At 41.3% G+C, this 23,898-nt stretch overlaps 1 protein-coding gene across 4 annotated transcripts in view; it reads right to left on the bottom strand.

Annotated features, from left to right (window-relative positions):
• TIAM2 (TIAM Rac1 associated GEF 2) overlaps positions 1-23,898 on the bottom strand; it is a 2,099,243-nt gene that overhangs the window by 1,021,223 nt on the left and 1,054,122 nt on the right. For all 4 annotated transcript variants that reach the window (XM_044063392.1, XM_044063388.1, XM_044063400.1 and 1 more), the window contains one exon: positions 23,340-23,448. The gene's annotated coding sequence lies outside the window, so the exon portion shown is untranslated. The remainder of the gene's footprint in view (positions 1-23,339; positions 23,449-23,898) is intronic.

The raw sequence follows: 23,898 nt of genomic DNA, 5'->3' as shown, positions 1-23,898 counted from the left end.
ACAAGGGATGTAACACCTTGTCCCCCCCGTAATGTGTGTAACTCAACTCAAAATGAACAATGAGGCTAGGCTTAACCACACCAAAGTTTAACTTAAGTCTACTCCTGGGATGGGTGCCGCTGCAGTGGGTGGCGCACTGCACTGTGGGTCCCACTTCTGACCCTGGGAAATTAAACCCCATTAGCTTGACAAGCCTTATCTGCAAAGCCATGGGGAGATCAAGCCATGGATCCATAAATAAAGACATAACATATTTGCAGCATTTGGGACCCAGAGTTTTTTGTTGTCAAAGGCATTGTTTGCCTTTTTTTTACTTAGTTTTTTTTTTGACTTTTGACTTTTTTTCAAATGAGCAGGAAATGAGGCAGTGAGTACCTACACCGCCGATGCCTAAGGGGGCCGATACCATATACCCCACCGGGGGTCTCATTGAAAAAACAAATAAATGCTTAAACAGCCCATACATCACAAGATGGGTGTGGCAACTGGCAACCTGACACCCACCACAGGGTTGGGGGCTGCGCGGCATGTCAGAAAGCCTGTCACAAGTGGTGTCCCACAGGGCTCAGTCCTGGTCCACCCTTGTTTGGCATTGGCTTTTACTTTTTCTCAAAGCAAACACAACAGGAGAGATGGCTGACAAAGTTTGCAGAGATGCAAACTGGGGCCCCATATAAAAAACACGCCTGACACAGATATCGGAGACTTAAACCTCGACGGCTATTAAATGGGGGCGTGCTGAGGGATAGATTCATCACCCAAAGACTATACTAAGGGGTGGGTAAAAGCCAAAAGCGATGGGGCTAGGCTTGTAACCTTACCAAGCTACAAGCCTTTTTTCATGAATTCTAACATCCATGTGTATAAATGCATTTATCTATTTATGACACTTTTATAATGACACATGCAATAATACAGCAGAAGTGTACTGAAGGATAGGACTAGAATGCTGCATACTGCTTGTATGACCAGGAGAAATGGGTTTACATTTGGTTAATGGCAAAGGACAGTAAGTGTATGTAGTCTGTCCTTTTAAGGGCCTTAACCTTGCCTCCCCCTCCACTCTTACCTTCCCCTTTATCACCTGTCCTGTGCCCTCTTGAATGCCTCTGTGGACTCCCTCCCCATCATCCACTTTATCAGTCTATTTCATGGTCCAAAATCCTCTTCATAATAAAAGTACTTTCAGAGAGTCAGGGAGTGGTTAGACCCCACAGTCTACTGTCAAGTCCCCTTTCACCCCCACTCCTCACCAAGTCTTCCTTGTTCAGAACGATCTTATCATGACTTCCTGTGATGCTTTATTTTCTAAGGACGTTTAAGTTGTATACAGGTCTCACTGCTGTACAATGTAGAAACAGAACTGCTTTGATTACATTTGTCTTACGTATGCCATCTGCCATTTTTTCTGCATTGTACTGTTAATATGTTTGAACTGCTGCATCTTTTTTGCATCTTGGCCAGGGCTTTATCTGAAAAGAATCTGTGGACCAGTGCACCAACCCAGGTAAATGAAAAAATAATAATAATAAATCTAGTTTACCAATATGTCCCTGCTGTCTCTCCTGGTCTCAGGTGCTATTCTTACCTTTGGCCTGCTCCTTCCCCGCCATCCCAAAGATGCTACTGGTAGCTTTCCTTGTAATTCCTTCCAGCAGCCTGACATCTTTTCTTCTTATAGTGTGGTCTGACCATGACCCTGTATACCTATACAGGAAGGATACGTGGCAACAAGCCTTTAGAAGGAGACTGTGTGCTACAGCTGGAGGGCCAAAGAGGTTTGATGAACACTGTGACAGTATGGGGCACGGATGGTCTCACCACTTCTAAAATCTAGTGCTCTGGTAATATTTGCTAGTGCCTCTGCCCTCGCATTCTCCTTCTGTCGGTCCAGTCCTGGTGTTACCCTTTTCCTGCTCTGTTGCAATCAGTTCCACCTGACAATCACATTAATGTTTTGAGGCTTAGCACCTGCTGGCATTGCACCTTTACTATCACCTTTCTGAATACCTGTTCAGCCTTTAAAAATTCTTTACTATGTTTTTCCACAATTCTCCATTTCTTTACCCATCTGCATCTCATCAGCACAGATGATAGTCATCCTCTCTTTTCCCTTGCACACATCTGAGACAAACACAATGAAGATTATTGGACCAGGAACTGAGCCCTGTAGTAACCTCTAGTCACTTTAATAATTCTGTAAATGATCACTCCACTCTGAAACGCTGTGTCCTACTCATGCAGTATTCCATTTCCTCATTCTTGATCTCATCTAATCCTCCCTCCCCCTTTTGGTACTTCCCTTCAAAATTTACCTGTAACCTAGACATACTGGATCACATTTGATTGACAGCTCCTTCTGGCCATGCATGTTATTGCTGCTCTCTAGAAATGCTATCAGGCTTCCTATTAGCATTCTCGAAATGACTTTCCCCTGTCACCGCTGAAAAGCTAACAGGTGACTTCTGCCCTCACAACAGAACAAAAACTGCTGTCCTCCATGTCCTTTGGTACATCTGCACAAGCCATTGATCTGCTGAAGTTTTTTTTTCACAGGATCTAACACACTGGATAGATTGAGATTTCCTGGGACAGAAGAATTTTATTAGACTGTTATGTTTTTTCTTCTCCAAGGGCAGCCAGGTGCTACTTACCTCCTTTCTCTCTCCATCCAGGTGTTTGTCCACTGTTCTTCACAAGTTGCTCTACCTGCCTCCCAGCAGGGCACCTTCCACTTTCTTTCATTTTTAAGATGGAAGCAAAGTATTCATTCAGTACTACTTTGTCTCATTTCTCTCTGATCTCCTTCCCATATTTTTTTCTACTAGCCAAATCTGTTTGTCTCCCTCTTTCTGTTTACCTAAATAAAGCCCTTGCTTACCTTTGTGATCCTTTCAGCTTTAGTCTTTGGTAACCCTACTTTCTCCTAACTCCCTTACAGTTTTAGTCTTTGTTGACTTACATTCTTTGCCGCCTTTTTGCTAGTGTCTTTGCATTCCTCCCTTTACTTCCCCAAACCTTCCTTTCTACCCTCCTGTAGTCCTTATATTATGCCCCAATTGCTAGCCTGACATTCTTATGAAGTCATAATGATGCTTCTTTTTGCTTTCTTCACACTCATTTTTCCAAAGTCTTGACTACTTCCCCCACTAACTCATTCCCATAGCTTAACTCCACAGATTAGCTCTAGTCTACTAACTCATCCTTGACCACCTCCCCCTAGCAGAGGATAATAGACTCTTCTAGAATCTCAGACCATTGTCTTTGCTTTTTTTATTCCTACTTTCAAAACACATAGGTATGACTACTATTTGCTAGTGGTGCCTTAACCTGGACATCCATGACACCCCCACCCCCGCATCAGTCAGAACCACATCCAGAATTTTTTTCTTTGTGATACAGTCTGGATCCAGTTGGCTCATATTCCAAGACCTTGCTCACGTCTTGCTCCAACACGCTGAGGCTCAGAATCCTGCAGCATGCTTCTGCCAAATTCAGGTCCCCCATAAATAATACCCTCAGCATCCTACCCCACTCCTTTATGGTATCCTTAGACTCTCATCCTACTCTCTTGTTGTGGCTGGTGGACGATACATTATCAAATCCACCATCCTTCTTCTCATTTGTTCTCCCATATTTTGGCTGTCGGTGCACTTCACCTAGCTTCTAACCTTGGCAATACCCTTGCCCCATTTCTGATTTTGTGTCGGTCTTCTTCACTGATATCAACATCTGATACCCTTTTTTATGCAGATGGCTATTCCATATCCACCTCTTCCTTCTTTGTCATTCCTGAGTGACCGTTTGCCATGCAATTCCTTGTCTCATCCCTTCCTGCCACTGGCCTGCGCTTCTACAATACAAGCAATGTCCACCCTCCTCTCCTGCATCACTGTTTTCAGCTCCTCTCATCTTCTTATCCAGAGTCCTTGCACTGCAAAGTAAAACTATTCGACTAACACCCTTCTTTGTTCCTTTACTACGTTTATCATCTGTCTTTACCTGTTATCTAAACATAAGCACCCCTCATTTAAACATAAATAGCAATTCTAGGGGTACTGCTACTCAGAAATGTGATGTGAGGGTAGAAACATGCATAGCGAAGAGGTAGTCTATAATTGTTTAAAGATCAGCAGCTCTGAACAACTGAATAAAATCTTTTTTTTTCTATATTAATTTTTATAGGTTCATAGATTAGTACTAGGCTAACTGCCTTTGTAGACCATTTTAAGCCTAGCCAATTACCACCTTGCATCTATAAGGTAAACACCTTAACCATTATGCCAACCTTTTATGTAGTAATAATGTCCTTGCTTACCTCAAAGTATGACGGGAAGTTTACAAATTAATATTATATGAGGGACACAGAGAATTGTGATGACAAGAACATTTAATGTAGTAATGTTTCCCTAGAGACTTCCAGTGAGAGCATTGTGATTTCCTACTTTACTGAACTTTTTTGACAAGATCACTAGTCTGTCTTTTGTAATGACATATTTTGATGTTTGCTAGTAACCTAACCATCCTTTACAAAGCATTTAAGTTACACTTACATGTTGAAGCTTGAAAGAGTAGCTTAAGTTCCGACTCAGAACTGTAGTCATACCCCTCAACATCCATGCTAGAAATCTCGAGAAAGCATGACAAAATGGGGGATAAGGGCCCAAAAATAGGGACAGATTTTAAATATTGTTTTTATAAACTTAGAAAGTTGCTAGAGTAACAGGGTGCATGTTTACATACATTTTTGAAGGATTTGAAGTCTGAAACTCAAATGTACATCATTATTTAGTGACTTCAGTCCTCATATCGTTCCAGTGATTTGCCTGAAAACCATAAATTTTATGAGAAACAGACCAAAAATATGAGGCAAAAATCTGTACCGTTGAGAGGTATGAATTGTAGTTACAAGCCAAATTGTTTATCCTAGGTTTAAAAATTGTTCATGTAATCTGGGGCAGATGATACAGTGACCTGCCTAATTACTCATTTTCTTAAGATCATAAGAGTCCAAAATGTGTCTACCTTTTCAAGCCTAAACAATGTGAGTAATGAAGTAAACATACCAGAAGATAGTAATACAAAAGTTCACAAAAAGACAAACTAGCATGCAAAGAAAACAAGAAGGGCTTAAAACGAAAGTCAGAGGTTCTACTATCCCTCATAAAAACACAAAACAAAACACACACACACACACACACACACACACACACACACACACACACACACACACACACAAACACAAAAACAAGTTAAAACTACGACTGGATGAAACAAATCTGTGGAGGCTTCATATGAATACAAGACAAAAAATATATTGGGTACAATCTCCCTGTATCACCATACTTCTATGGCTATGGAACGTTGGGGAAAAAATGAATCAGTGCAAGTGATTTCCTATGCAGAACAGCAACTAACAAGGTGCAGATAAGGGAACCTGAGTTAGAAACTTGTCCAGTTTTTTTTATCCTCCTCCAAGGGTGGAGAAGCCTCACTGACAGCACTACACAAACTGTTCTCCTTCCACTCCATGGATTGCATTAGGAAAAAGAAAAAGCAGTTTGCCAAGAGAATAAACCAGCCATAAACAAACTTTACAACAGGAGGAGGAAGCTACAGGCATCTCTGATCAGTACTAGCAAAACACTCATAAAATCATCCAAGGCCAACTTTGAGAGAAAAATCGCAAAAGACACAAAAGACAATCACAAGGCCTTCTTTAGCTATGTTAGAAACCTGGGTGGAAACTCCCAGATATGCTCAGACTTAGTCCAAAATGACACAAAATACACTGAACCCACTGACATTGCCAACATTCTGGCAGACAGGTTCAGTGCAAATTCCTCCCTCCTCCCCACAAAAGGAGAAGTAACTAGCCGAGCAGAGTGTAGCCGCCCTAACATCTCAGATGCCCAGGTGAGAGCCCCTCTCTAAAGCTAAAACACAGCATCAATGGGACTGGATGGTGTCCCCGCGGTGTGCTACATGAACGCGAACAGGAACTAAACCCACACATAAGGCTGCTGTTTAATCTTAGCCTTACTACAGGATCACTCACCCCAAAGGTGGTGTGCAACACAGCAGCAGTGGTCCACAAAACAAGGTGCTGCTTCTGAACCCTGGAAATTACCGCCCCATAAGCAGCGAGCCTGGTCTGCAAAGCTATGGAGAGGATCATTATGGAACTCATAAACAAAGACATTGGGGACCTACAGACATTGGATCCTACCCAATTTGGCTTTGTCAAGGGCAGATCCTGCCTTTTGAACTTGGTTGACTTTTTGAAACAGTCACTAAGGCCATTGATGAGGGTAAGGCAGTTCACACAGCCTACCTTGACCTTGCAAAAGCCTTTGACACAATACCCCACTCGGGCATCATAGACAAACTCACCAGCTTAAATGTAAACCCATATGTCACAAGATGGGTTGCAAACTGGCTCAAGGACAGAACCCACAGGGTCAGAGTTGCTGTGTCCCACAGGGCTCAGTCCTGGGACCCTCTTGTTCGGCATTTATTTTCAGAGGTACAGGCAAACATAGGAGGATTGTGGCTGACAAAGTTCACAGATGACTGCAAACTGGGCGCCATAATTGATACTCCAGCGGACACAAACATCCTTCAGAGAGGCCTCACAGAAATGGATAATTGGTGCCAGAGCCATGGCCTTAAGCTGATGTATAGTCATACCCTTTGGGAAAAACAGGAAGAGGTAATCAGGGACCTAGGGACTCAGGTTGACAGTAACCTCTCATTTGACACTCACATTGCCAAAGTGGTTAGGAAGACCTTCTATATTGCCCACCTTATCATGAAGGGTTTCACATCTAGATCAAGAGAGGTCATTGTACCCCTGTACTCTTCTCTTATCAGGCCAATGATTGAGTACAATGCCCCATTTGGGATGTATCTCACCCGACACCTGCAGCAGTTGGAAAGACCCCAAAAGTTCCTCACCAAGAGGATAAAGGGTCTTAAACATATGTCATATGCTGCCAGACTGAAAAAAATCCAGCTCTATTCAGTCATACACGCCTACTCAGAGGTGATCTGTGCCTGGCGTACGGCCATGTCCAATCCTGAATTAATGGACATGCTCCACCTCAGAAAATCCAAATCCATCAGAGCCACGAGAACAAGTGACTTAAACCTCAACACAGAAATAAACAGAACATGCTGGAGGGACAGATTCATACTCTGGAACAGAATCCCAGTCCATGTTAGGCAGAGCCCCTCACTGACTCTATTCAAGAGAAATCTCGACAGTGGGATGGGAGATCGTAGGTTTACCCCGGGGGTCATCTCTGTGTCACTACTAGACAGAGGCATAGTAAACTAAACCCTAAAAGGGCGTAGTATTCTCATCCTAAGGGGTGGTGTAAGCCACATACACTCTGGCTAGGCTTATAAATGCCCTAGGGCAGATAGCCTAGTACGAACCTATGAACCTATGAATAATTTCACTTATGGATGGTGCTATTCTTTAAACCCTGGAGGTGAAAAGTAGTAAGTTGTATCACACTGTTGTAAAAAGGCTGCTTTACAGAATATGCATTTCAAAACTTGTTTGTTTCACAGTGGTAAAAGTTTTACATGCACTTCTCTTTTCATTTAAAAGATACTAAATTATGTTACATGATACAATGCTATATGTAGTACTGTATTACACCATATTACATGTTAAACTATGTTATGCAAGAACTACATCCTTAAGGCATTAAATTGTTCTGTACAGATTTTATTGTTTGTATACAGAGTATTTCTTCTATACTTATTTACTCTTCTGTCAATTTACTGTTCTTGGGAAACAAGCATATAAACATTGGCGGATTAATTGCTGTATAACACACACAGCTCTTCTTGAACAGTCTCACACTCAGACAGCCTTTTCTTCCTTTTGACCTCTGATTTTTGCAGTTTTATCAGTTCATCTGGATAGCTGTTTAAAGCTTCTTCCACTTTTGCAGCATTTTATTTAAGCTGAGGTACTCCTTCAATGTTTCATTTATTTTAATCATCTCTGAGCACATTTGTTTTATTTTTTTTCCTCTGAATTGCTGGAAGCCATCTCATGTACCAAAGTGGGAGCATGGACTGCTTTTAGTGAACAGCTGCAGGATTCTTCCCAGTCAGTGTTTTCTCTTTACCTTTTCTGTTGATGTTCCTTCATGCTCTCCAAGTTTCTTCTTTGCTGGCACCCAGGCAAAATATTTACTAGCCAGTAACTGAATTTTACTAAAACTAGCAAAAATTACTAGCCCTTATATCTTGAGGTTTTTTTTTTTGTTACACTGGTACAGCTAAAGTTAAGCTGTTGATCACTGTGCAGCCATCTTGGAAGTGCTTTACAGTTTATTGTTAACCTATTCATGGGTGTTGCAGAAAAAGCAAGCACTACTCCCAAGGAAAAAAAATGACAATCAGACTGACAAAAGTCACTTTTTCTTATCCACTGAAGAACAATAAATCAACCGATCAATCGATAAAGTCAAGCACAATTAATGTTTTATTTTATTACCTTATTTTTATTTTTGCTTTGTTGACCAGATTAGTTCCAACTAGGCCAGTGACCTCTTTTCAAGGGAGTCCTGTGGTGGTACTCATACTGATAAAGGAAATTTTGGCAACAGTAACAGGAAGCTTCCCTACTCTGTAAGGCATCTTCCTGTTTCCACTACAGAGGCTGCTGGAAGGAGCAGTATAAAGGCTGAGGAGCATCACTTTAAGCAAGTGGTAAGGAAAGGAGTAGTTTGGTTAAAAAGTAGATGAGGAGACTATTCAGATGTTTGAAACTGAGATCAGAAGTGAAATAATTTTTGAAGGAGAAAGGGATTTTGTTTGAAAAGTGGGAGTCTGAAGACCACAGAGAATTGGTAAAATTAACAAGAGTCATTATGGAAGGCTAGATGCACCTAAACTGGTTAGGATTGCTGCAAAGGAAGCTTGGCAGGGGAGTTTATTTATTTTTATTTATTTAAATTTGTTGACTGGGAGTGTCCGACTGGACGTAGGTCCATTTTCAGAAGACGGCCCCAGGAGAAAAGCTCCACAGTTAAAATAAACAGACAGTACTTACATTGGATTACATAGCGATTAACAATTTAACATAGCAATTACTTACAACATATTTACAGATGAAGAACATAGTACATCAGTAGACAACTAGAATCTTTATCTGTAAAGTACATAACAGACATTAACAAATGTTACAATGAGAAGTTCCTGCTGTATAATAAGTACTAGGCTTATGAGCATCTGAGCTTGCTATAATCAAGGTAGTTAGTGGAGTGGAAAGAAAGGTAGTGGTTGGATGGGGTGGGTGATATTAGAGTGGGAGTTGCAAGGGCATAGCCAGCATGCTTTTAGGTGCGCTTTTAGTAAAGTTTTGAAGTGGGTGCATGATGGTACGGAGGTAATTGTGGGTGGAAGGGAGTTCCATAATTTGGCTATGGTGCAAGAGAATAGTGCTTCACCAGCAGAGTTATTGGCTTTAGTGATCTGCAAGTGATTTTTGTTGCTGGATCTTAGTGGTCTGGTGGTGCGATAGGGTTGGAATAGATTCTAGAGGGATGGGACATTTAGTGGATGGTTTACTAGTTTGTGGGCGAGTGAGAGTTGATACCACTGAAGGAGGTGAGGGAGTTCAAGTTAGCCCAGTTGAGCAAGTGAGAGACAGTGGTGACTACGGTAGGATGCCCTTGTGGCGAATTTGGCGATTTTGTTGTAGCAGGTCTCTAGCTTGGTTAGATCGCATTGCCTTAGGTTGGTATATATTGGAGAGGTATAAAGTAAGGTGGAGATAAGGTGGGAATTTGCTATTGAAATCTTTGCTGCTTTGGTGAGAAATAATAGTGAGTTAAATGGTGAGTTAATAGGTTTCTTGGGATGAAATGACTGATAACATTTTTCAGAAACTAAGCAACATCGGGAGAGCAATGGCGGTGTTATGCAACAGCAGCTGGCAGGCTTTCAGTCAGTAAGTGGTGTTAAAACGCTGAAGCAACTACTGCACAGACGGATGGAAGGAAGGAGAAAGAAGTAATTTTCCTAAAAGAAACTGTTGAGATCCGTGGTGAACATATCAAGCAAAATAGGTGCCACTGTTTATGGACACTTTGTTTATGTCAAAATGATAACTCCTAGGTATTTAAAGCGATGGAAGTTAGATCATTCATAAATTTGTGACTTAACCTTTGAGAATGTGAATTTGCTCCAGTATATAAATGGAAAAATATTATCCCTGGAATGACTTTTTTTTTTTTTGCAGGACAGAGACTGCAAATGTTTAAAAAATATATTTATACAATTTTAGGACTGATGAGCTATTACAACAGGAAGTTGAAGCTTTCATATAGGAAATATGTAAAGAGATTAAAAGTGCTTAAAAAAAAGAAGAAATAAATGTTTGGAATATGGGCTGGGAGCATGAAGTACAGGGGTATGTTAAAAGATTGGGGACAACCAAATAGGTTCATAGTTTCATAGGTGTGTACTAGGCTAATGGCCCTGGAGCCTTTACAAGCCGAGCCCACAGAAGTGCCCTGGCATCGTGCCGCCCAGCGTTAGTTCCCAGTACCTCTATCAAGTAGAGCCACTGGAGTGAGCGCCAGGGTTAACTTTCTATTACGCATCCACTCATCAAGATTTTTCTTGAAGAGGGAAAGCGAGGTGCTCTACTTGACATGTATGGGACATCTATTCCAGGGCATGGGCAGTCTCTGGGTGAGGAACCTGTCCCTCCAGCATGTTCTGTTAATTGAGGCATTTTTTGAGTGGATAATACTCAATTAATGAATGCCAGTAATAAGGGGAAAGGGGTCATAGGATACAAAACTGTAAAATGGAGTTTAGGACTTGTAATAAAATGGGCGACATGACTGTAATGTAAATGATGGTAACGTAGAGTAGGAAACAGACAGGAAAAACAGGAATGGTGGTGTTACAGTTAAAGTAGGGGAGGACACTACCATTGACCCACAGGGATGGTGGTGTTACAGTTAAAGTAAGGGAGGACACTACCATTGACCCACAGGGATGGTGGTGTTACAGTTAAAGTAAGGGAGGACACTACCATTGACCCACAGGGATGGTGGTGTTACAGTTAAAGTAAGGGAGGACACTACCATTGACCCACAGGGATGGTGGTGTTACAGTTAAAGTAAGGGAGGACACTACCATTGACCCATAGGGTAGAAATGAGTAGACAGGGAGCTGAAAATGTGCAGGTATTGTCAAAAGCAAACTAAATAACTGTTAAATAAGTCCGAGATTTTGGCAGCAGAAGAGGAATCTGAAGGTGAAGATGATGAACAGTAGTACATAAAAGTCTATTGGGAAAAGAGTGAAGGTAAGAAAAAGGAAAAAAAAAAAAAGAAACACCTAAACTTAAAAATGATAAATGCCAAGATTCTGTCAGCTAATGCAAATAGTATAAAAATTAGGTCAGAAGACTATACATTCTGGAGTGGTATAAAAACAGGATCAAGACATTATTGCTGCTATTACTTATTAGACAGTTGTCTTACAGAACAGAATATAAGAATGCAAATGCAGGATTTGTTGGGGGTATGGAGTTTTGGAGTAGATAGGTGTTCTGGGATAGCTGTGTTGAAAACAGGAGACGAGGATGCAGATGCTAAACTTGATTGTGGTTGTAACAAAAAGGGTTATTGTGCTAGACATTTTTGATAACCGAGGTGATGTTCAGCATATTAGATATATGCCTATGCTGTGATAAAGCAAAGGGAAGATTTATTTAGAGGAATGTTGACAAACGATGTTGTTAGTGATTTTGTGCTGAAGGAAGAATTTAACTGTGACAGTAGGGGAAGAAAAAATATGATTTCAGGTGATGATAGGAATTTTTTTGATTTCTTAAAAATGACGTAGTGTTAGCCAGGAAAGGATGTATACATATTTCAGCAGTGGCATAAAAACTGAAATAGGTTTTTTGTTCAAAGACCTAAAGGATGTTGATGGGGGATTATTTTTATACGACTCTTTGATCATTTAGCTATTTGAGTGGAAGTAGGGAAGAATGAATGTACAATAAATGAAGGGAAGGGTTAAAAATAGATGAAAGGAGATGCTACAAATAAATTAGCAATGGCAGATTTTTATGAGACATTGACTGACTGGTGGTTAGCTTTTAAGGAAAAGTATAAAGGGGGGATTAACAACATTTTCAACGCATGCTGTCCAACTAATGGAAAAAGGGCAAAAACGAGTTTTGCTAAATCTCAAAGGCAAGGCCCTTGTTCTTTTTCTGTCAGCATGCGATGATGGATATACAGGAACCCAAAAAGGTATATTTGGTGGTGAAAAGACACAAAAGGAAGAAATGACAAGTTAAATATAGATGTATATTAGAAAGTATAGAAGGACTGGTAAAAGAAGATGATACTTTATATATCTGAAAAAGAGAATTGTATAAAGAAAATCTGCAAAAAAAAGTTGAGAGGGATGTTCAAGTAGCATCATTGTGTTAGAGGAAGAAGACTGCAGGTGTCTCCCCTTTTTATCCAAGTGGATTAGGGATAAGGAAATCCTTACTGGAGTATTACTTGATAAAGAATACTAAAGACAAACATAAGTAAGAGTATGAAAATAGTGGAAGACGCATTTTCTTGGGTGTAAAGTAGATGGAAAATCAAGCAATTTGATGAGGTGTTGAACAATTTGGAAAAGGATGTTACTTTGCAAGAAATGGAGAAGTACTGAAACCAGTATATTTTAACTGAGTAACACATTTGGATAGGATTTGGTATGAAATGTGTAAAAATATGAAAAATGAATGAAAGGAAGTGTTTTGAATGAATGGATGAAAAAACTATTCAAAATAATGTGTGTGGGAGTGTTAAAATTAATATGGAAAAAAGGATGATAGGAAGGATATTAAAAATTAGAGACCAATAACTGACTAACACAGATTACAAGTTATTAATGAAAGTGCTACAAAAAAGGTTTTTGAGCGCTTTACAAGGGAATGTAGTTGAGGGATTGTATAGAATTAAAGGGGGCAGAGTCAGAAGATGTCATGGTAGATTAGAGAGGAGGCAGACATAATATTTGGGCAAAGTGAAGCAACAATGTTGGTGGGGTATATAGCAAAGGCTTTTGACAGTGTGGAGAATAGACATTTATTAGAAATAACGAAGGCACATGATAAAAAAAGAATGGCTCTGCGATTGTTAATTTCTGCTTATACTAAAAGTTAGATTTAAGTATTGGTTAATGGAGAGTTAAATCAGGGATAGAGTTTATATGAGGTATTAGCCACAGCTGTCCAATAAATGGAGTGCTTTTTTGCAATGGTAATTAATGTGATTTCTTGGCAAATGAAGGACAGCCATGATGAGGGGGGAGATACTTTACTAAGAATGAGGCAGAAATACTGCTTTTGGTTTCGTATGCAGATGATTTAGTTATTATAGCTAAAACTAAGACATGGTTGAAAAGTATTGAAATGGGAATTAAGTTTACTGGATGTTGTGGGTCTGAGTTTTAGGAAGGATTAGTGGGAATACAGTTAAAATGGAGGGCATGCACTTTTCTATGCCAGAAATTTCAATTTAGGGTATTCGCTTTAGAAAAAAGTGATAGAGGAACAATGTGAGGATGTTATGCAGGAAACTAGAGAAATTTACTTATTTTTGGAAGACTTTTTGGTCACCATTTGTAAAGAAGACACATCTTATTAATTTTGTTATGTTAGGAAGTTAGGTTATTTGGCTGGAGTATATATGCTCCCAGATAAAAATGCTCTGTTATTTGAGGACTATGGTTAAACCTGGTAAAAAAAAGACAGTGTACATGGATAAAAAGAGGGACTGCAGACTCTACCCAGAGGATACCTCTCTGTTTTTCATAATCTATTTTGTATCCCCAGAAAACAATACTCTAACCTTCTTCTGGACCTTCTTTACATTCACTTACAATGGCAGTACTCAAAATGACTATTTCATGTATCTCTGGTCAGACTGTCAGTAGCGTCTACGGTGACTCTCACAGACTTGTGCTTTCAGCCTTCTTTTACAGACAATGTCAGTGAGCTCTTTCTTTCCACTGCAGTAACTGTTCAACTTTTTTAAGAATATTAATTACATGGCTGCAAATACTCCCCTCAAATTTACTTTGTAAGCCAGTGTTATCACATTTCATGCTATACTACTCCCCAGATTCTTACTCAGCTATTACTAACAATGTACAACAGGGCAGCCTGTATGGTATTAAAGGAAAACCGAGCCCTTAAAACAGTGTTAACTGTATGCATTAGGGGGTTTTACCTAGTCGCTTACAATGTGGATTCTCTGAATTGTAACTTGCATTCATTTCTAGAACATGTCTTTGCACATTTTTTTCTCTGATTCCTCTGATTTATGCAGTTTGACAGTTTCTAAGCAGCCTTATATGGGCCCTTTTTGTTTCAGTTATAAAGAACAAATACTTAAATTGCTTTCTTAAAGTAAAAGTATCCTCTCTCAAACTTATTCACTCATTCTGTCAACTAAACTTTGGCTTTATTTAGCTACTTAAACATGAGCAGAGTACAAATCTAACTGAAGACAAAGAGGAGTAACAAGAGTTATGACTATCACTCCAAAAAGCACAAGAATAAAACTTGTGTTGGACTACAAAAAAATAAATATAAATAAATAAAAATAAAAATGAAACTTAAGTAAATGAGTCTTATCAGACTTCTTAGAATCACTGAACAAAGGGCCTCCCAAAGTCACCAAACTGGTACATGCTCCAGATACCAGCAGCCAGATAGGTCCCCGAGAACTCTATCCATTCCTTTGGAATCTCCCTCAGCTCTTGCAAACATTATAGGACAAGCAGTTCTTACAAATATTTTAGACGTTACACCTTGTATGTCAAGAGAAGAGCTTTAGACATGATCACACAGGCAGCCAGCAAAGTCCTCACAGACCTGGCAAATGTGGAGATAGTGTGAAAAATCAGCAAACGGGCAATGGAATTCTGCAAAACTGAAAGGCAGCCAGGCTAATGGTCCAAAAGCCCCAAGTATTCAAAGTTACAATAGCCATGCCGTGATGAAGCCAAGAAAGGCATAATCTTTGCCTTGTCCTCTGGTAGTAAGAGGTGCTTAAAACAAGAGTCACTTCTCAGAGGAAAGCATAAAGACTTCTTAATGGTGGACACCTGATCTTTTAGATTCCGACTATCATTAAAGACAACAGACAAAACTTTTTTTTTTAAATTTAATATGTATTTATCGTTGTTTAATTACAGGGTAAGCAAGCTGGTCTAACATGGCACAAGGCAAAGACAAATATATATTAGAGAATGCAAACATCAAGCGCATACACAAAAACAAATTATGGAGCTTGGCAAGTATATATTCAGGATATTTGGCATATGTAAAGTACAGTTTTGTACCTACCATAAATGTAGATGTCCGAGAGGTATGCATCTGCAGTCCTAACATATGGGTTGTCCTGCCTCAGGCAGCCCTTCGGTCGGCCGGATTCCAAAGTCTGGGTCTGGCCTCGGCTGATGTCGCACTTCACCCGACGTCATAGCTGCTGTCAATTGGGTATAAAGGCATCAGCCGACGCCATTTTCCTCAGTGTTTCTTGCCCCAGATGCCAGGTGCCCTCTAGGAAGGCTAAATTTGGATAAATGTAAATGATTCCAAACAGTAGAGAGCAAACAAAAATAAACATGTATATACATATATACAAACAAATACACCATAACAGATTCCCCCAGCTAGCTACAAGATGGGCAAATACCCTAGGAGTACCACAGAGGGGAAGGAGGGTGGGTAATCCTGACTGCAGATGCATACCTCTCGGACATCTACATTTATGGTAGGTACAAAACTGTACTATGTCCTTCAAAGGATGCATCTGCAGTCCTAACATATGGGTAGAATACCATAGCCAAACTGGGGGAGGAGGCACTAAGAAGATTATGGTGTAGTTAAGATCCCTTGCAAAACAGCAGTGGCAAAACCTGCTCGGGATCTGGAGTATAAAGGTAGATTATAATGCTTGGCAAATGTATGCACGGAGCTCCAAGTAGCAGCCTCTAAAATGTCTTTGGTAGCCACTCCTCGTAAGAAAGCTGTAGTAGTGGCTGTAGCCCTTGTGGAGTGAGGTCTGATGTTTTCTGGAGTTGTCTTTCCATGAAAAGAGTAACAAAATCTAATGTAATTTCCTATCCATTTTGAGATTGTCTGTTTTGAAATTGCTTTTCCTTCCATTCCTGTTGCATATGCTACCAGAAGCTGGTCAGTTTTTCTATTGTTCTTGGTTCTGTCCAGGTAGTAGCGCAATTGTCTGTGCACATCCAAGGTATGTAGTAGTCTTTCCCCCCTGTTCTGTGGGTTGGGGAAGAATGTTGGTAGGTGGATTGCTTGGTTCAATGATACCCTGGAGACCACCTTTGGCATAAAAGTAGGGTTAGTTCTCAAGGACACTCTATCCTGATGGAAGATAAGGAAGGGCTGTACTGCCATTAATGCCTGTAATTCAGAAACCCTTCTTGCTGAAGTGATTGCAAGCAGGAAGGCAGTTTTCCAAGATAAGAACTGTAATTCTGCTGTTGCTGCTGGTTCAAAAGGGGGAAGTGTTAACTTTTCTAGTACAAAGTTCAGGTCCCATGTAGGCAAAGGTGGCTTCCTTGGTGGCTTTACATTTTTAATTCCTCTCAGAAACTGCCTGAGTAGAGGATGAGAGAAGACTGGAGGATCCATATTGTATTCTGCTGAAATTGCTGATGCATGAATCTTAATGGAGGAGTAAGACAGGCCATTGTGGAAAAGTTCTGCTAAATATTCCAGGATGTTAGCCATGCTTGCTAATGATACATTTTCTCCTTTTGCTGCACTCCAAATGAGATATCTTTTCCATTTGGCTGAGTAAGTTTTCCTTGTTGAGGGTCTGCGAGCCTCCAGGATAATGTCTTTAACCCTCTGAGATAAATCTGGGTTATTTTGTTTTATGTAATATTCCAAGCCACTAGCTGCAGTGTTTTCAAGTTTGGATGCAGGATCTTGAAGTTGTTCTGTGTTAGCAGTAAAGGAACTAGAGGTAGAGGCCATGCGTGTGCCCGAGACATACTCCTCAGTAGCGGGTACCAATGCTGCCTCAGCCAGTCTGGAGCTATCAGGATGATCCTTGGGTGATCTTCTTTGATCTTTAGTAGCACTTTGTGCATCAAAGGAAGAGGTGGGAATGCATATGTCAGGTTTTCCCAACTGAAGGATAGGGAGTCCACCTTCCAAGCAAGTGGGTGGTATGTCCTTGTGCAGAATTTCCTCAATTGGTGGTTGTGTGGGGATGCGATCAGGTCTATTTCTGGTAGTCCCCGTTTCTTTGTAATGGATTTGAAGATTTCTGGATGCAGCATCCATTCGTGGGCATCCGTGGTAGTTCTGCTTAAGGTGTCTGCTAGTATATTTTCTTTTCCTGGCACAAATATGGCCTGGAGCTGAATGTTGAGGCTCAGGGCCACATTCCACAGGTCCATTGCCATCCGGCATAGAGGATATGAGTGTGTGCCTCCCTGTTTGTTGATATACCACATGACTGTGGTGTTGTCCGTCCTCATCAGCAAATGACCCTGTTGAAGAAACGGTCTGAATGCCTGAATTGCCTGTTTCACTGCCAGCATCTCTTTTTGATTTATGTGTAGGTTCAGCTGGTCTTGTGTCCATAGGCCTTGTATACACTTGTCCACCATGTGTGCCCCCCAACAGAAGTCTGAGGCGTCCGTGGTGATAGTCTGGCTTGGGTGAGGGCTGTGGAAAGGCAGTCCTCTGTTCAACTGACAGGCCTGAGCCCACCACAGGAATTCTTGCTTCAGGCATGGAATTATTGGAATTTGGGTTTCTAGGCTGTGCTTGTGCTGAGACCATAAATTCCTTAGGTACCATTGCAACTTTCTCATATGTAGTCTGGCATGTGGAATCAATATTATGCAGGATGCCATGTAACCCAGGGCTTGCAGGACTTTCCTTGCTGTAAGCTGGTTCTGTGTTGTTAATACCATGAAATAGAGTGGTAGTTGCTTTTGCTTTTCTGCTGTGAGAAATACCATTTGATTTGATGTGTCCAGTTCTGCACCCAAGAATGTTATCCTTTGGGATGGTACCAGCCTTGACTTTTTTATGTTGACTGTGTATCCCAGGGCTTGCAATAGGTGAATAACCTTTCTCAAATCTTTTCTTAATTTGATCTTGTTGTCCGCTTGTATCAGGCAGTCGTCCAGGTATGGATAAATTTGAATTCCCTGAAGCCTGCAATGAGCAATTACTGATGCCAGGCATTTCGTGAATACTCTGGGCGCAGTAGATAAGCCAAAGGGCAATGCTGAGAATTGATAATGCTCTGATCCTGCAAGAAATCTGAGGTATCATCTGCAATCTGGTCGTATAGGGACGTGCAGGTATGCCTCCTTGAGATCTAGAGTCACCAGCCAAGACTCCTTGCCCAGCATGGGAAGAAGTTGCTGTAGGGTCAGCATTTTGAATTTTGGAACAATAAGATATGTATTCAGAGCGGACAGGTCGAGAATAGGTCTCCATTGGTTTTCTTTTCTTGGTACCAGGAAAAGTCTGGAGTAAAATCCTTGTCCTTGTTCCATAGACGGTACCTTTTCTACAGCTCTCATCCTTAGTAAGTGGTTGATTTGTCCTAGAGCGTTTGTTTTTTGGTTTGGTGGTAGGTTTGGCATTCCTCTCTTTCTTGGTAGGGTATGGAAGTGAAACCTGTAGCCTTTGTCTATTGTCTGTAAAATACATTTGTCTCCTGTAATGTAATGCCAGTTTACTGAAAATAAGGCTAGCTTTCCACCTAAGGGTGCTTCCAGTTGTTCCCTGGTAGGCGGTATCAGAGCCAAGTCACTGTGACTGTCCTGTGGAAGTGGTAGTAGCTGGATCTGTGGCAGAACTTCTCTGGTTGTTAGGCTGCCACTGACGTCCCCTGTAGGCACCTCTGGATTGACCTCTGCCTCTTGGGCGCCTATTTCTGCCTCTCTGTGCTCTGGAGGTGTCTGGAAAGGACCAATTCTTCGAAGGCCAATTTCTACTAAACCTCGGAGGCTGGACCTGTAAGAAATCCTTGACTGTTTGGACAGATTTTGCTTTTTCTTCCACCTTCTTTAACACTTGCTGTGCAGGGGAGCCAAACAAACTGTGTTTCTCCATGGGAGCATCTAGGAGCTTTGACTTTACATGGTCTGGTAAGGATTGCTCTTTTAACCATGCATGCCTTCTGATCACTGTACCAGTCATAGCTGATCTAAAGGAAGCCTCCAGTGCATCATAGCCGCATTTTAAGGAATGATTACTGACCTGCTGTGTGTTATGTACCAAATCCTGAAGAGACTTACGGTCTAAAGGTTCAGGAGAGGACAGTTTTTTATTTAGCTGATCTAACAAAAATTCCTGATACTGAATCATGTGGAATTGACAGTTTAAGGCCCTAGCCGAAAGAGTTGCAGAAGTATAAACTTTTTTACCCCATCTCTCTAATGCTCTAGATTCTCTTTCAGAGGGGAGGGGATTTTTGGCAGAGGCAGCTGCTACAGCTTTGGGGCCCTGTGAAATAGTTTCAGGATCTGCAATAGGAGCCTTATACAAGTGATAGTGTGTGTCCGGGACCCTGTAGTATCTGTCAGGCTTAGCAGGGGCCGGGGGAAGAGAGTCAGGGGCAGTACAAGCATCATTAAATGCATCATCCACAACTGTTAGTACTGGAGGAATGGCTAAAGGCCTATGCTGTGGTAAATGTAAAAAGGTCCTTAGCCTTTTCCTTGAATCTGAAAAATCCTGGCCCTGCCATTGAAATTGCTCTCTCATAGCATGCAAGGTTTCCCCAAAAGAAAATTCCTCAGGAGGAGAGGCAGAAGGAATGGAGTCTTCTGCGTCAGAGTCCTCATATGGAGAATAAGGGCCTTCCGGAGGATTTGAGTTTTCTGAATCATCCGAGGAATAATCTGTGGAAACTGGCTCAGGGGGCTCTGCTCTAGGCCTCTTCTCTGGAGGGGGATGAGAGGCCCTGTCAGGGTGAGGTTGGGATCCCCTGATCAAAGAAATGAGATCCTCTGCCAGGCTGAGCATTTGGGAACTAGAGGTAGGCCTGTGTGGGGGGGTTTTAGCAGGCAAGGTCTTAGAAGATTTAGCTGCTTTAGCCCTAGAAAAAGCCTTGATAGACATAGATGCAGGGGGCCTAGCAGCTCCACGTGCAGGAGTTGATATGTCTAAAGGAATAGTATCTGATAAATCCTGAGAACCTGCAACAGCAGGTGGAATTTCAGTAGCAGATTCAGCCATGCTGGGTGAGGCCTCGGTTGTAGGAGGTATGCTTTCGGCCGAAGGAAGAACCGAGGACTCGGTTTCAGCCGAAACCGAGAAACTCGCGGTTGGCTTAACCGTGGTTTCGGCCGAAACCGCGGACCGCGAGTGTCGGTCCTTTTCCTTACGCTTTTTAGCTAAATGTGAAGTCGGAGTCTCCGACGGCATGTTGTAAGCAAAAGCGGGGCCGAAAAACTCCTCGGCAAACTCCGACCGACGTCTAAGAGTCCATCGGTTGAAGGAAGCACAGGCTAGACAAGCTGCTACGTCGTGGTCTGGGCCTAAGCAAGGAAGGCAGTAAGAGTGGAAATCCTTATGAGGTATTTGTTTCCCACAAGTTAAACAGTTATTTACTTTTTCTGACATCGGCTGAGGCAAGAAAGAGTCCCCAACGGGGTACTTAGCTTTTTAGAAGTCTTCGGTAGTAGTAATCTCTGGTTCTGACCGACCGGCACTTGCGAACAGCTTCTGCTTCGGGCACCGCACGGCAAGAAAGACTGAGGAAAATGGCGTCGGCTGATGCCTTTATACCCAATTGACAGCAGCTATGACGGGTGAAGTGCGACATCAGCCGAGGCCAGACCCAGACTTTGGAATCCGGCCGACCGAAGGGCTGCCTGAGGCAGGACAACCCATATGTTAGGACTGCAGATGCATCCTTGAAGGACATCATTCAGCATATTTGCAATAAAGCAGAACTCTTAGCAGAATTTATTACTCTGTGGACATATACTACTCCCAAGTATAAATTCAACTACAGTAACAGACCACAATTACTCAACAATACAAACATGCTACACATAGCTTTCATACAGTAAAAATATTTTAGATGTGCTAACAACATAGCACTCACTCTGTCCTCAACAACTCAAACATAAGACTGCAGCATTAAAGTACACAGCAGCCATATATGTACAAAATGCACAATCAAGACTTACGGACTCGTATGAGTGACTTGGTTTTTATATACGGATAAATGCAAGATGTGCCATTCTGTTATTACATCCGGTGTTGTAGAAATATTTACTTTAACTAGGATCTGTAAAACAAGTACATTTATGCTGCTGTTTCAGATATTCCTTAAGCAGTCTTCTGAGCATTTACATTATTTTTTTTCTGATTTCCTATGGAATATCATTCCATGCAGCATGTGCAATTATGAAGAAGGCTTTACTTTAGCGGAAGCTACAGCATAAATGGTTCATACGTGCAGCGTCCCTTTATTAATGCGAAGCAAAAAGGTTGTCTGTCTTGTCTTCATCAAAGTGCAGTAACTGTCATTAACAAGCTTACAGGTTAAGGGATTAAAGAAGGTTGCATTTGCAGTAACCGGAAGGCAACTGGATTTTTCAGCTGTAGTGAAATGGAGCTCTCTACTGGAGGACAGGAAGGTGACCCACTGAATTTTATTTCCAGTGGAGTTTTGGGGTGATTCTAATCTAATTACAGGTAGCACATACTCAAGTAGTTGAGGAAATTTATGGCAATTGCAATGTCTCATCTCTTTTGTAAGCAGACAAAGTTTTATATGAATAAAACATCAAGCTGGTTTAGAAAGTGAACTGAACAGAAGAATATCTGTATATATCTGCCCCGTTTATTTAGTCTTCACTACTGTATAACTGATTTACTTTTTCATCTTAACATTACTCTTATTTAACTACACATTCATCTTCAGACTTGAAACTGGTCAGCTGTAATCACTGTTCTACTCCACTTAAACTGAAATAAAGTAAAGCTGGTCACCATAAGCTTTAATGTGGGTAAGAAACAAAAAGGTTTGGTCTAGAATTTTTTTACAGTTCTTGGTCGACAAAACTGATAGAAGACAAAGTGGGTCGGTAATTGCTAAAGAGAAAATTGTGCTAAGCTTCTGTGAAGTACCAAAGACCATAACTGCTGAGTTTTGTGTTACAATTTGTTTGTGTCTTTTGGCTTTTCCCGGTTAGGGGTCGCCAAAGTGGAACTCCGGTCCGCTAATGATTGGCAGTAGAGTTTTACGTGCTGGCTTGCCAGGCCTAACGCACAACCTTCTACGAAGGAACGCCCATTCACGCATGCCGCCACACAGAAGACGCTCTAACTGGGAATCGAACGGGCACCGTCTAACGGTGAGGCAACAATGCTACCGCAGCACCACTACCGCAGCTAGTTTTGTGGTACAATTACTAGTCTATTATTTATGAACCAGTTTTAAAGTACTTTGTAATAAAGTGTGGGCATCAGTTGTCATGATGACGTCTGCACTGAGAATACAAATGCACTGTGAAAACTCCCAGGATGTGCAACTTGTAAACTGTGAAAATAGTAAGGAGCCTAGCAATGACCCTTGGAGAATTCCCTTTTATAAGACAGCAAGAGGCTGTGCGACTATCATTACCTGCAACCGCGAAAGACTGAGGTGAGAAGTTGCCAAGTCATTCTTTACATACGAGACAATGCAGAAATTAGAAACCTTGGAAGTGAGGTGTAGCTTTCTTTAATATGATGACAAAAGAGGGAACGAACAGTGGTATATTTCATATTTTACAGTGCTTTTATTCTGGGTGGGGGATGGAAGCTATTAACTTTCACTTTCTTGGATAAACTAACAAAAAATCCAAAGCTATATCCAGTACTTTCAAAGAAAACCTCCCATTTGAGAAAGAGTGAATGACAGATAGACACATCAATCTGTAAATGCTGCACAAACAAATATGTTAAAGGTCTAAAAAATGTATCTATAATGCAGGAAAGAAGGCCTTTCCCTCACCATCGCAAACTGTAAGGTTTCTTCCACACACTAAATACACTCCAGCTACTCCAGATACCCAGTAAAATAGAATAGTGGTCAACTTTCAGTTATAGTATGCCTAGTAAGCCTACAGAGATATGACCCTTATATGTGGCACTTCCACAGGTAACCTGGTGAAAGGTCAAAACTACCACTGTACAAGCAAGCTACTAAATTCCAGCATACAACAGCACTTCATAAGTTCAGTAATCTTTGTTTAAGCAAAGGATAAAAACTTACCAGGAGAGCTATCATTAAAGACAGGGACGGCTGAGAATCTTACGAATCTTCATGATGCTGGGGTTAACCTCCATCCCTTCTAAACAAGGTACTGGAATCCATTGAGCTCCTACAGGGAGTAAAAATAAGTACAGTTCTTAAGTGTGTCAGCAGGTTCTTAGCAATGGCAGCAGAAAATCAGTCCTAATAAACCCTAAAGCAGACAGACTACTTCTAAAGGCGGAGGAAACATTGCATAAGATTTTTGTTTAAGACAGCTGGAACATTTCAAGAAAAGTACAGCTGTGTAAGTAAACTTACCATAGCAGTAGATGCTTGAATAGATCACTGTTGCAGTAGTATAAAATAGTACAGGAAATATCCTGCCAAGGATATCAGCTGTCTGGCCTGTATTCTACAGCTTTTGGGTGCCTTCCTCTTGCACTCTAAGCCCATTAATGCACAAGAGAGTGTGCTGGTGTGAGCAGGACACATAGGCACCACATTTCAAAGTTTTCCTCTGCTAGAAGAAGGGAGGCTGCAGCCAAAATATATGTCAAGTTCCGATATGTCAGTATGT

Source organism: Protopterus annectens, chromosome 1.part0 (assembly GCF_019279795.1).
Source record: "Protopterus annectens isolate FY-2018-M chromosome 1.part0, PAN1.0, whole genome shotgun sequence".
In the NCBI taxonomy this organism is placed as follows: Eukaryota; Metazoa; Chordata; order Ceratodontiformes; family Protopteridae; genus Protopterus; species Protopterus annectens.
Note: the sequence above shows the minus strand (reverse complement) of the source record. Positions and strands in the feature narration are given on the sequence as shown.